Consider the following 13,892-nt stretch of genomic DNA (forward strand, 5'->3'; position numbering starts at 1 on the left):
CACCTATTAAAATAAAGAGGAAATATAAGAGCAGTTGATATGTTTTTAATAAAGGCAAGAGAGAGTTGAGTCTTAAACATGGGAAATCCCACATTACAAGGGATGTTTGACAACTCCAGTTACTCTGAAAAAGATGTGGATGATCCAGAAGGAGTCCAAAGAGGGCAGGAAGAATGATTAGCTGTCTGGAAAGATTGATGGCCAAAAGGAGGGAAGATTGAGGAAGTAGACAGCCTTAAGCTTCCAACATGTAAAACATTGCTTCTGCAAGAGGGAGGAAGTAGTTGGTTTGCCATGTTCATGTTGGATAGGACAAAAAAAGAAAGGTTTATATGTCACTTAGGGAAATTTAGGTTAAATGTTAGAAAGTGTTTCTGAACAGGCAGAGCAGTGAAGCATAGGAATCATATTCCCTAGGGAATGAATTGGGATGTATGGTCTGGATCACAGGGCTAGCTGAGAACAGGCTGCAGAGACTGAGAATAGTCCAAGGCAGAAAAATAGTAAGAGCAACCTTGCAGAGTCCTTCCAAGCACTGGAAGTCTTCCCAGTACTATTTGTAAGTCTATCAACAGCAGCAGAAAGAGGTAATCAGCTGAGTGGCAATCTTTTTTGAAGTATTGTCTTGAAAAATTCATTAGCTCTTCAGGCAACGGGAAAGCTCCCATAGCATGCTTTGGAAAGTACAAAATTCACCTTTAATAATCCATCCTGCTTTCTTTGAAACATTCTCAGTTAGGAAACAGTCAGCACAAAATAAATTACAAAATTCAAGTCAAAGTTAAGGATTAAATTTTGACTTTTATTATCTGCCTTTCTTTACAGACAGGCATCATCTACAGGATCAGGGAGTGCAGTATTATGCCCTACAACATGGTAAGGAACAGAGGGAGTTTGGTATTTTTTATTGCAGTGTTGATAGCTATATTTTTCTTTAGGCAGTGCCTTGTCCTTGAATCTTTTGTCATGCATTACACAAGAAAAGTAGATTTCACGTTAAATGGATAGGTGTGATAACTAACATTAACACTACATCAAATATATATATATATACACACACAGCAAATACATATTTATTCTCCTACAATATTCATTACTTTGATATGCCCTGAAGGACTATTTGCTACATCTAGTGACTGGAGATACTTTAATTTAGACAGGTAAATTTTCTTCATTCTTTGTAGGGTTAAAAATGCCGTTTGCATGTAAAATCTCATGACTCCACATGGAGGTTCTAGGCCCAGTTTATGAAGAGTTCATGACTCTAAGATTGAAAACCACCAGATTATAGGAATAATATACTCTAATCAAGGTAGAACTGTCATGACTATGGCTAACCTATCATTTTAATTATACTGAATGATTAAACAGCTATATTTAATAACTTCACTAATGACTAAGTCTTATAGTGCAAGACATGGTATGATTTTTCTTTAAGATATTAATTTTATTCTAAGACTTGATTTTTTCTGACATCTATATTGTTTCTGCACTGGCATCTTCATAGTGCAAAATTAATTACATCTGGGCAGTTAAAGTTTCTGAATTCCTTTGTATTTTATTGTATTCTGGTTTTAATATTTGAAGGTACCATGAAAAAATATTTAAATTTCTCACTCTTTCATTGCTCTGTTTCGTTTTGAAGCAATACACATTTTTCCAGGACCTAATAAAGGTGAAACTGTTCATAAAAGATTATTTTTATGATCTTCCATTTTCTGTATTCAGTCACATAAATGTGAAATCATTACCCTGTGGGGATTGTGGTTTTTGTTTGCAGTGGCACCCCAGAGACAGTATAAGGATGCATTTACACAACCATTGCCCTCAGAAATGTCATAGTATCAGGTTTAACTTACTGAGCAATAAATTCTTACCAGCTTTCAAATCCAAAAGGGGCAGCATGGGAATGACTCTTTACATTACGTCTTTAAACATGCATTTCTTATACTTTCTAGGTGATAGAAAAATTACAGTGAAGTAGGGAGGAGGGAAAGGAGAAAGAAAAAGTAATCCAACCCATGTTGGGGAAATGTGAAAAGGTCATTTCTTGTTTCTTGTCTGCTAGCACTGGGGCACACTTTTTTTTGTTTCTCTGCCCGCTTTGTACTAGTGCTTTTGAGATGAGGTAAAGATTCATCCACCTTCATGATGCAGTTCTGTTTCTGGGTGAAGGTAGGACCAAAACCAAAACTGAATAAGAATAAATAATATTGGAAAATGCTTTAAGCCAAGTCTTCTGGATTTCCCCCTCAATTCTCTTTTCTGACACCAGATTCTTCTTCTGACACCAGATACTTGAGGAAAAGGAACAGTTTCCTCACCCTCTTCTCAACTACTAATTCAGCTTCGACTTAACATCTGGTTTTACCTCCATAATAGGTTTTTATGAACAGCCCAAATGACATTGCTCTTTTAGTTCTGATTGTTCAGTTAGTCAGACTTCTTTCTCTCTCCTTCTTCTTAGTCAGTATGACTTAGGAACTGAGAAAGTATTGCTTCTGACGGCATGTGTGAGCCACAAACTAGAAGTGTTAGTATGGCCCCATCATTGCCCAGTTCTGGAGTCATTACATTTAAAATTGTAAGCAGAAGCCTAGCAATATTCAAATATACTCTACTGCTAAACTATGCTTTCTACATCCTAATCATCCATAATATGTATGCACTTATAACTACAGGCTGCTAATTCCCATTGCAGCAACAGGCAAATCTGCAGCCTGGCCAGTGGGTGGCAAACTGGAAATCTGATCCGCCCCTGCTATGTGGCCCCTAGTCTACAATATTTCATATAGTGCTTTCAACATGTCACTCCCATCAGAGGTCCTGCTATAAAGCTTCAGCACTTTACTGCTCAGGAAGGCAGCTCTAATTCACTCATTTGTGGTTCTGATCCAAGACTTCACTTTTTACTCTTTTACTCTCAGTATAGGCCCCAAGATCAATACAGTCCATCACCATGACAAGCACACTGACTCCAGAATGCATAATGCCATATACATCCCTAGGAAGCTCTAAAATATCTGCAGCAGTAAAAACAGATCAAGCCTCAGGGATACAGGTACGCCAGAATCCAGTACATGAATAGGCAGAGGATGTCCCCAGTGCTCCTCCTCTCCATCCTACCTGCCTGGAGGGAGGAGACTAAAACTGGCTCCTTCTTTCCCTTCTCCTCCAGAAAAATGCTGCTGTGACAAAGTCAATGTGGGAGGCAAAGTGGCAAATAACTATGCTGGCAGGATTTCTGAAGTTTGACAATTGCATTAGGTATCTTCCCACTCTTTATAATATTTCTCCTTGCTTCTATCGGTTTGATTACTATATGAAAACCAGCAAAAGCTAAATGATGTGGGAAAAGGAAGTTTAGAATTTTCCTGAAATTCCAGGTGGAAAAAAAGAAATAAAATACAACTTTTCCATCATTTGTAAGAGGCAGATATTTAGCATTTCTCGCTTCCTAGTGTTATAATGTTCTGATACATTAAAAATTCAGTCATCTCCAAAACTGTTACTGGACTGCTCTACAATAAAAATGGTTTAACAGCTGGGTACTGTCCTTGGCCAAGTGCATCAGGTGACAGTGCACCACCACCATCTACTGATCAACTGGCTGTACTACCAACAGAGACCCCCACTCGGACTGATTTGGATTTGCAGATTTTAATTCACACATTAAAATTCTTGTACGGAACCAGAATTTGTCACATTGAATATGCCTGACAAGGAGAGCAAAGACAGCTAAATTTAGGAGTCTGGAAGAACCATCAAACTAAAAAATTTCAAGGAGCAGTTTCCAGCTGCTGCTGGAAAAACTAAATACAGATTATTCAAATAGTATTTTGCTTTGACTTATGAAACATGAAAAAATGGTGATAGTATGGAAGGTAACACATTAATGTTGCACTGAAAGGATTAAATGCTGCTTTCTTTTCCTCCACTTTTACTCATGCTTATAAAAATCATCATCAGTGTTTTGTAAATGATCTCTGAGAACTCTCCCAAGGTGTAAGGCTGCCTATGTCCATTTGAAGGAGTCAGCAATGTAATGCATTGCATTGCATAGGGCACACACTTGGTTCTTCAGCCTAAGCTCAGAACACATCTATTCAGAGGAGCTAAGCTGCTGCTTCTCTGTATGACTTCTTTAATTTGATTATATAAATTAATAATTATTTCATGGCAAGGCATTTTCATAATTATGAAAGCGCTAAATTGATGTCAAATTTCTTAGCTTAAAAGGGATTATTTTGGTTCATATTCTTTATAATGTAAGTGGTTCTTTTTTAACCTTTTAAGTTCTCTGTGTACTTAGACCAGCTATTCACTTTTTAAAGAGGCTGCATAGAATCTCTTTCTGCCTCTGTAGCAAAAGGAATTTTTTTACTGGGAAAGTTATGGACGTTTAAAGCGTGATCTCTCAGCCTTTCTTATGTTATTGAATTTTTTTGTTCTGATACTTCTGTAAACCAAGTTGATGTGAATGAGGATTAGCTTGGCAGATCCAAGTTGTGTAGGAGTGGGAGACTATTAACAAGAATCCTGCTTTGTAGCTTGTGCAGTATCTACACTGTGCAAAGAGATCTATCAAAAATACCCAGTCAGAGCACAGAATTTCACATCTATTCTATCTTGGCGTAAATGTCAGTGCATTGTGTATGAAGACAGACTGGTGCTCAGAGACATCCTTTCCACCTCAAGTCTGCTGCCTTTTGTTAAAGTATTCCATATGGCTTCTTCTTCAATCCACTTATCTTCTTTTGCCTGTGCTGGTGAAGTTGTGCCGACTTACAGCAACAGATAATAAGTCATTATATTCTGTGCTAGTGTTACCTCTGTGTTCAACTTCACCATGTCTGTGCACTAACTTAGATGATCAGTGCTTGAGGCCAGTCATCTTTTATTTATTGCTGAGAGTGCCATGCACACCTCTACACAATGAATAGTGTGATAATAACAACTTACTCCCATTGAACAAGAAATCAGACACTAGGTAATGACCCAGTGGGCTGTCTTGTCTTTGCAGTCAGGGAATTTACAGGTGTTCAGCTGGCCACAGGAGGGCTCTCATATTGTTCCCTGGATTCACCAAGGAATACTATACGAACAAAGATCACATAATTCAGATCAGACAAATTCTCTCTCTTTCCAGATTACACACACAGTTTATGAAAAAATGAAGTTTTTTATAGCTCTTAAACAAAGCCTTTCCATCACGATTAGGGCCAGCTGGGATCACTAGATGTTACAGAATATGAAACCATTGTTCCCAATATTTTTGTAGCCGGAACTTCCTGCAACCACCTTCTCACTTTCCCAGTCCCTAGACTTCATCTTTGTCTGTCTGGTGGTTTCCAATTCTGTTTTCTTTTTTGTGCATTCCCTCATTTTAGTGTCTCTTAATGGCAATAGCAGGGAGGTCATGCTAATTATCCCAGTAGGGTTTATTAGCCTGGACTCCACTCATTGCCGTGCTTTGCTTCTAATGTCATGACTCTATTCTGAAGCACACCTGAGTGACTGGAAAGTAAGAACATGAGCTTTTGTTTTTTCAAGATGTTTTTGCTGAAAGTGTAATGTATGTGTGCCTTTACACAGTATAGTAATTTTTAAAGAATTAAACTAACTCCATAGGCTTTAAAGTGAACAAAGAATGAAAGTCTTTTACTCAGTTAATACTTTCCTTGTGTACATGTATAAATATATGTGCCTACCAGTGGCAAGCATAGATACAATTGTATGCATACATATACGTATTTATGTGTCTTTATATATATCTATGTATCCTTTTACAATATGTACATAAGGATTGAAAAAGAACAGCACTCCACAGTGACATTGCAAACACATAAAGAAATGCTTTTCATGGAGAGGAGATATAAGAAAAGCATGCTTGAATTTTACAATGAATTTTACTTCCATGTTGGTCTTACCGGATTTTCATTTTCAATAGTTTGTGTTTCAGTAGTTTTCAATAGTTTGCATCCACATACATGTGCATGCATGGTTACATGGTTACAACCATGGTTACATAGTTAGGCCTACCATTCAAAGAGTTACAGTTTCCTTTGGTGATCATTTCAGTAGTGTTTATGAAGGCTATGACCAGCCTGAATCCTTCATTTTAATGGGAATTGTGTGTCTAAACATTCCTGCGAACACTGTGTCTGACAGTCAGAGGTACTGAAGTCCTTCAACCCAAAGCCAGCACATCTCAAAAGCAGAATGGCATGCACTAAGCCAGTCTGAAACAGAAGCAGACAAACTCAGGGCACATTTTGACAGCTTCGCTTTTGGGACTAGTCTGAGTCACTCTCGTGCTGAAATAACATCCCTGTGCCAGAACAAATGCAGGGCTTCCTGGGAACCTCTCACTCTCTGCAAGTACGCGATCCTGTTTTTTGTCTACTTTTCTCGGGTCAAACCCACTCATTTTTATCCTAATTTTCTCCAGCTAGATAAAATCACAACATTATAAGACATGAGTAATGAGTTCACCTGTCATCTTCTGGGCTTCCCCAGAAAAGTTTCATTCATTCTGTTTTGGAGAATATAAATAGTACAGTCCTGCCCATCATTTCAGTATTTCATATTACTGTGTTTATCTTGCATGGTACTTACATTCTGTCTTTTCCAGATGATGAGTAATTCAGGCAAAACCACCTGCAGATGCTCCTTCTCTCATTCTTGCTCCCCTCCCTTGGAAATCTGTGGCAGCATTTGATTCAGACAAAGAGTCCTGCAAAACATTGGGAAGAGCAGATTCTTGGATAGCAAATGAGACAACTGCTCTCCTATTTTTTTAATGTCATTTAATAAAATTTTCAGCAAATGTTCAATTCCGGTACATTTGTAATCAACAGCACAGGGGTCAGGTTTAATTAGCAGTCAGGAATTGGGTTCTGTATTTGTGCTTCAGTCAATATGATCTCTTGTACATCAAGGATAATGCAAACTTACCGTGAAACGTATCACAGTTCAAATGACTATTCAGTCATGTCACAGAATACCCTGAGTTGGAAGAGACCCACAAGGATCATCAAGTTCAACTCCTGGCCCTGCACAGGACCAAGAATCACACCACGTGCCTATACCATATCCACATGCTTTGGACAAACACAGGGGTAAAACAAAGTGCAGACAGAGTTCTGTGCACTTCTAATAAGTATACAGGAAAACACAGTGGAAGATATGCGAACCCTGAGCCTGAGAAGTCCTGGCACAAGTGTATAAATATTTACCAGTATGGTAATTAACTTCTTGGCTGAATCTAGATTGCATAAAATGTTTAGTTTCAGTGCACTCAGAAAAGAAAAGCAGTGGACCACAAAAAAAAAAAAAAAAAAAAAAAAAAAAAAAAAAAAAAGGAAGGGTATTTAAATATAATAATGAATTACCTTTCAATTTTTTAGTCTGCAGGTGAATCCCCTTTATTTTTAAGTTTAGCATTTGTATTTTAAACATGTAGAGAAAGAGCTGCTATCTCCTTTTCACTAGAGCAAGGACTAATTTAATTTTCTCTTAAACTCTGGCATAGAGAATACTGTCATCTCTTCTTCCCCTACCCGACAAAAACTCTTCTATTGTTCATCAGTCCGTTGATCTCCTTCCTCCAACAGGTTTCTGATATTGCTTTTCTTACTTCCCTGCCAGATGCAGCTTTGACACTTGGTTTTATGTACAATCTTATTTCCATTGCTTCACCCCACTGTGCTATGCACAGACAATGAGTGCACTCCGGGTCTTCAGGGGCAATCCAAAAACAGCAGGACTGCAATTATCTTTACTTCCAGGGAATGGTGAAATCTTAAGGGTGTTGGGTTTGGCTTTTGGTTATTTCCAAAATGATGGGAGATAGCAGGACAAGGAAAAGGCACAAGTACACCAAGATGCTTCCTGAGACAATGAGCTCTGGGAACCATAAGGCTCAGAATAACAGCAAGTAAATCATCAGAACCATTTGTAAGCATAAATTCATGTGAAAAAAATGAGCAGTTTCCACATGCTCATATCGCAGAATTTAATACTTATTTGTCACGTGAAAAAACATGGTAGCAAACTCTGTGAGCTTGAAGACATTAGTAATGAGCTTGAGTTTAGCAACAGAAGGGAGAAAATGATGTTGAAATGTGCGCCATGTTAATTGTTGTAGGAGGGACAGTGTTTAGCACAAGCTAATTCAAAGCCAGGCCCCTGGGAGCTAAGAAACTAGTTGCATTTGCTGGCACAGCTGTGACTGTCTAAAAGATTACTAAGCCCTGATGGGATGTGTGTGGCAGTCAGATTCAGCAGAACAGTCATTTGAGAAAAATTATATCAATAATTGTCTCAATGCTTTGGTTTTTTTTTAACTAGGTAGTTAAAATTAAAATATTTCCCAAATTACTTCCAGTAAGAACTGGTGGTATAATATGGTGGAATGAATACCTGAAATATTTTAAAAGTAAAGCTTAGATAGAGCCTTGAAAGTTCTACTTTACAGAGGTTCAAGGATTACAATACAATTCTCTGTATTTGCAAATTACCAATAACTGTGAGCTATTTTTAAGCTGCTGCATAATTGCATTTGGAAAAAAACCTGAGCTTTAAAAATGGCAAGTCTCTAGCTCTTATGAAGAAACAATGATTCAAACTATTGCAGCACTGTCTGTTTGAGTCAGCAGGTGTATTGACACCAAACAAAGGTAAGGGGTGAATTCTGATCAGTCAAAAAACTAATTGTGGCAGTAGGTATGTTTAGGATAAAGCAAAGTTTAGAAATATGAACTGGGATAAATGTATGAGATAAAACAAGTGGGAAAAGAAAATGAAAAAAAACCAAGAAAGTGCTGTTCAGAAGTCTGGGTGAGAGGGAAAAATAAACAGGTTTTAAATAATAAGGAAAATGACAAGGTTTTTGAGCAGAATGTCATAATTTCCAATTTAAAACTGATGTACTTGAAGCTAAAGTTTGAAGTAAAAAAAATTGGAGCAGAAAGATGGATGAGATTTTTGGTAAATGGAGGCAGTAGCTGAAACCATGAGAATAAGTGAAGTGTCCTGGGTGACAGGAGGTCTGAGAGCAGAGGTAACAGGCACATGGGAAGAAAGGAAGCCACAGAAAGACACAATTGATTTGGAAACTTCAGAGAAATTTTGTTTCAAAATTCTTAGTAAAATTACGGTTTCTGGGAACAATGTTTGCCAGGTTTGCACTGATTTGTAAAGAGGTTTCATTTTTTTCCCCCCAAAGACTAAAATCTGTACTGAACTTGTAATGACAGATCAAGGCCATTAAGCAAGTCTCTGCTGCTGAACCCAGCCTCTTAAAACTCTCATTTTGACTTCAAGACTCCCTACTAGCCTCTCCTGTGCAACCTTTATGCAATGCTTACAGAGCTTTTTTTTTTTTTATCTCAGCCTGGTCCTATTCTGGCAGCTCCCACAAGATACATATAATTTTATTTAATATAGAAACAGGGCATTAAAAGCTACTTTTGGCTCTAATATTTGTTGAAGCCTCGAGCTGGTCCACATTCAGTTGTCTACCAAGGGATTTAATGTGCAGTCAGGTATGGGGATCTATTTCACACACAACTGTTTCACACTGACTTCCCTACGTGAACAAGTACTTAGATCTTGCTTAGGCAAGCATTTCTTTACCTTATGAGCATGTGTAGGCACTAGTTGACTCATATTAATGGCACAGCATGTGGGAACTTCAGGGTAAAAGCTATTTATGCAAAAGACAGCATTTTGTTTTGGTATCCACATTCAGTATGGCTACAACTAAAACAACAGGAGTACCCAAACACTGCTAGATTTCATCTAAGAATATTAACTAATTGTTTTCTTGGCCATAAAACTTTGCTTTTCTCTTTGAAATATTAAGGAATAAATAGCTTCTATAATTTTCATGTAAAATGTGTAATACCACATAACCTGTAGCTGTCTCAGTTTGTCAGGAGCATTGCAAAATAATCTTCAGGGCTTTGTACTTTGATGTTCACTCTTTTTTTGGTTTAGGTTTAGTTTTGTGTGATCTTCCATATGTAAAGTAACTTCTCCACTGGTAAACAAGAACTCTTCTAAAAATAATAAAAGTACTTCCAAAGCAATTCTCAAATGCACAGACTGATGCTGCCAACCAGAAAGGCTAGATAATAGCCCGATAGAGATATGCCTTTATTACAAACATTTGCACCTCCTGGTTCGATGAATTCACTTGCTATATAGAAAATATTTAACTGTTAATCCATTATAGATTTGTTGTTGGCTGTCCGAGCACTGCTTTCATAACTTACATTTGTCTCTGTGGAAATAATACCACAAGAAATACAGTACTAGAAGTTGTGAGAGAGAACAGAAAAGAACTAATTAGCCCAACTTTTTGCTTAAGTATATTCAATACACCATTCAAAAGTGTCTGAAAACTGAAGAATTAAAAATTGCAAATGTTAACTATAAGCCTAACTGCAAAGGAATCTGTATACTCTGCAAGGCACTCATTGAAAATGTCTGTCTAGTAATGATTGGTACAGAGAGCCTCATTAATAGGTAGTCATGTTGCAAGTATATTAGTATTCATTATGTGAACGGTCAACTGTTTGAAAATGTGTTTGTACAATTTAAAATATAATTTATATTGTTTGTATAGTGTAAAAATGTACTGTGTGTAGCTTCACATAGGAAATGCTGTAGAAAGGAAAAAATTCCCACCTTGGGATAGAAATAGGTCCGACCATCTAGTTTCCACTGCACCTCCAATGCTAGGGGTCAAGTATTTTTTTTGGACAGAAATCACAGAATCACAGAATGGCTGAGGTTGGAAGGAGCTTATGGAAGTCATCTGGTCCACCTTCCTGTTCAGGCAGGGCCACCTAGAGCCAGTAGCTCGGGATTATGTCCAGGTGGCTTTTGAATATCTCTATGGATGGAGACGCCACAATCTCTCTGGGCAGCCTGCGGCAGTGCTCAGTCACCCTCACAATAAAAAAGTGCTTCCTGATGTTCAGAGAGGACCTCCTGTGTTTCATTTTGTGCCCATTGCCTCTGGTCCTGTCACTGGGCACAACTGACACAAACCTAGCTCTTTGGACCCCCCCTTCAGGTATTAATATACATTGATCAGATCCCTTCTGAGCCTTCTCTTCTCCAGATTGACCTGTTCCAGTTCTCTCAGCCTTTCTTGATAGGAGAGATGGTTCAGTCCCTTCATCATCTTCACGACCCTTTATTGGACTCTTCCCATACCTCTCTTGTACTGAGGAGTCCATAAATGGACACAGCACTCCAGGTTTGGTCTCACCAGCACTGAGTAGAGGAGAGGGATCACCTCCCTTGGCCTGCTGGCAATGCTTTGTCTAATGCAGCCCAGGATACCATTCACTGTCTTTGCTGCAAGGGCACACTGCTGGCTCATGCATGACCGGAGTCAGAGCTGAGCTCTCACTACAGCCTGACTTTGGTCATATTATTGTATTAATGTTATTTATTGACACCTCTCCTCTGGTGTTTACTCAGGCTGCAGTAAATTGTCTTCTTTTTTTTTCTTTAAGGGTGTCTAGCCAGTGATTGTCAGCAAACAAGGCATGAAAACGTGACTGGTGTATAACTGATATTTGCTTAAGTTTGAGGAGGATTTGAACTGAGCTCTGAGACATCAACTATCCCATGTGTCACAGAGAGTTTTCATCCAGGAATCAATGGCATTACCAGTATGTCAGTATTAGATACTTCAGTGCTCACTGAAGCAAGGGAGAAAAGATCATTTCAAGAGAAGCTATTTGGAGGAATAGCTCAGCTTCATTACATGAATGGGTGCATTTATGAGAGTGCTACCATACAATCATATAGATAAATTTAGCTTATTCAGGTAGGAGACAAGCCCTGTGTGCCCAGCATAGTCTGTAAATATATCTGGTCTGAAATACAGAGTGATAATGCAGGGAGTATGTGGCACAATATATAGCTTGTGTTTTCAAAATCTGCAGCCAGAGGTACCTTGGGCTGCATCATAAGAAGTGTGATCAGCTGGTTGAGTGAGGGAGGTGATTCTGCCCTCTACTCCACTCTCATGAGACCCTGCCTGGAATACTGTGAACAGCTCTGGGGCCCCCAAATAAGGACATGGACCTGTTGGAGTGAGTCCAGAGGAAGCCACAAAGATGAGTAGAGAGCTGAAGCATTTCTCCTATGAAGAAAGGCTGAGAGTTGGGGTTGTTCAAGCCTGGAGAAGAGAAGGCTCCAGGAAGACTTTATAGCAGTCTCTCGTACCTAAAGGGGGCCTATAAGAAAGCTGGACAGGGACTTTTTACAAGGGTCTGTAGTGATAGGACAAGGAGGAATGGCTTCAAATTGAAAGAGGGCAGGTTTAGATGAGATATTAGGATGAAATTCTTTATTATGAGGGTGATGGGACACCGAAACAGGTTGCCCAGTGAAGTTGTGGATGTCCCATCCCTGGAAGTGTTCAAGGCCAAGTTTGATAAGGCTTTGAGCAACATGATCTTCCGAAAGTGTCCCTGTTCACAGCAGGGAAGTTGGAACTAGATGATTTTTAAGGTCCCTTCCAACCCAAACTTTGTCTTCTCTGTGCAATATCTCGTTCCTTTTCCAACCCAGTCATTAAGTGTTATCCACTGATGTTGCAAGGACTGTTGTATCTGTACTTTTTTTTTTTTTGGGGGGGGGGTGGTTTTTTTGTTTGGGTTGGTTGGTTGGTTGTTTTTTGGTCTGATTTGGTTTTGGTGGGTTTTTTGTTTGTTTTGTTTGTTTGTTTGTTTTAGTGGGGTTTTTTGTTGTTGTTTTATTTTTTTGTGGAAAGTATACCACTGTATTCAGGAAAAGAATACAACTATATTCAGAAAAATGCATTTTCCTCTCTGTAACAAATTGCTCTTGCTTTTGTTATGGGCAGAAATAGGTTTTATATAAATTTCTAGCTCTGTGCTCATTCTATTTATGCTAATTTAAGTTCATGCACGTCCAGAGAAAGGGAAACAGGTTCTCAAAAAAAGATGCTATATGTGATTATTTGCCACATGGCCAACCTTCTTTCTTTAAGAAGGAGTTGCCTCACAGTCACTAACAGCTCCTAAACTATGATTAGTTTTCTTATAAATCCACTAGGCTCCTCAGGCCATGCTCCATACAAGATAACTGTTCATACATGCCATGAATTTACAATACTGAAATCTTTGTTTATGACAAGCAGGAGTAAGATCACATGATCTGTATTCACTCATTTGGTCTTCTCTGGGAACAGAATTGCCTTTTTGTACCTTGTTCTCTTATAGGACCTAACTTTACAAATAAGTCCTCCAGATTCTCAGGATACAAAGACAAAGTTGCTGTGTCTACATGGTATTTATCAACACTCAGAAAATGTATTTGAAAAACTAAACGGTAAAACCAAAGTGAAATATATTGCAATCAATTGTAGTGCCTCTAAAAAAATCCGGAAAATCAGTTTTAATACTTCTGGGGCACTAGAATTTCATAAAATTCATAAAAGGAACAACCTTGTGGTAGGTTATGGTATAGCTACTCTGGTCAAATATTGAAGTGACAAAATAAAAAAGTGTACTGCTTTCTAAAAATCAACGTATAACGCATTGCATTTTTATTGACAGATTTTATTTAAAAATAGATATTACAAATAAATCCTGAAGCTTCGAGACACCTTGGGGAGATTAAACTTGTAGGTATACGAACTTCAGTCTTACAGGCAAACTGAAGCATTGTCAGTATTTGGGAACAGATCGTGGGAAATTCGTGAGCCAGGGAGGCAGAGGCTTTGCTTTGCACAGCTGTGTAAAGACTTGCCATAATAGCTGTCTGTAGCACCAATCTCTGTGCTGGAGGAAACATGAGGAGCGCCTGTTCTCCCTCCCTTAGGACACATAATGCTCAGC

General features: G+C 38.4%; 1 long non-coding RNA gene across 1 annotated transcript; it reads left to right on the forward strand.

Annotated features, from left to right (window-relative positions):
* The first annotated feature begins 843 nt into the window (after window positions 1-843).
* On the forward strand, window positions 844-6,836 carry LOC120324694. Its single transcript, XR_005566195.1, has 2 exons — window positions 844-876; window positions 6,635-6,836. It is a non-coding gene; the product is annotated as an uncharacterized LOC120324694 (long non-coding RNA).
* The last annotated feature ends 7,056 nt before the right edge of the window (window positions 6,837-13,892 follow it).

This window comes from Pipra filicauda, unplaced genomic scaffold (assembly GCF_003945595.2).
Source record: "Pipra filicauda isolate LSUMZ 115617 unplaced genomic scaffold, ASM394559v2 scaffold65_size3143899_pilon, whole genome shotgun sequence".
Lineage (NCBI taxonomy): Eukaryota > Metazoa > Chordata > Aves > Passeriformes > Pipridae > Pipra > Pipra filicauda.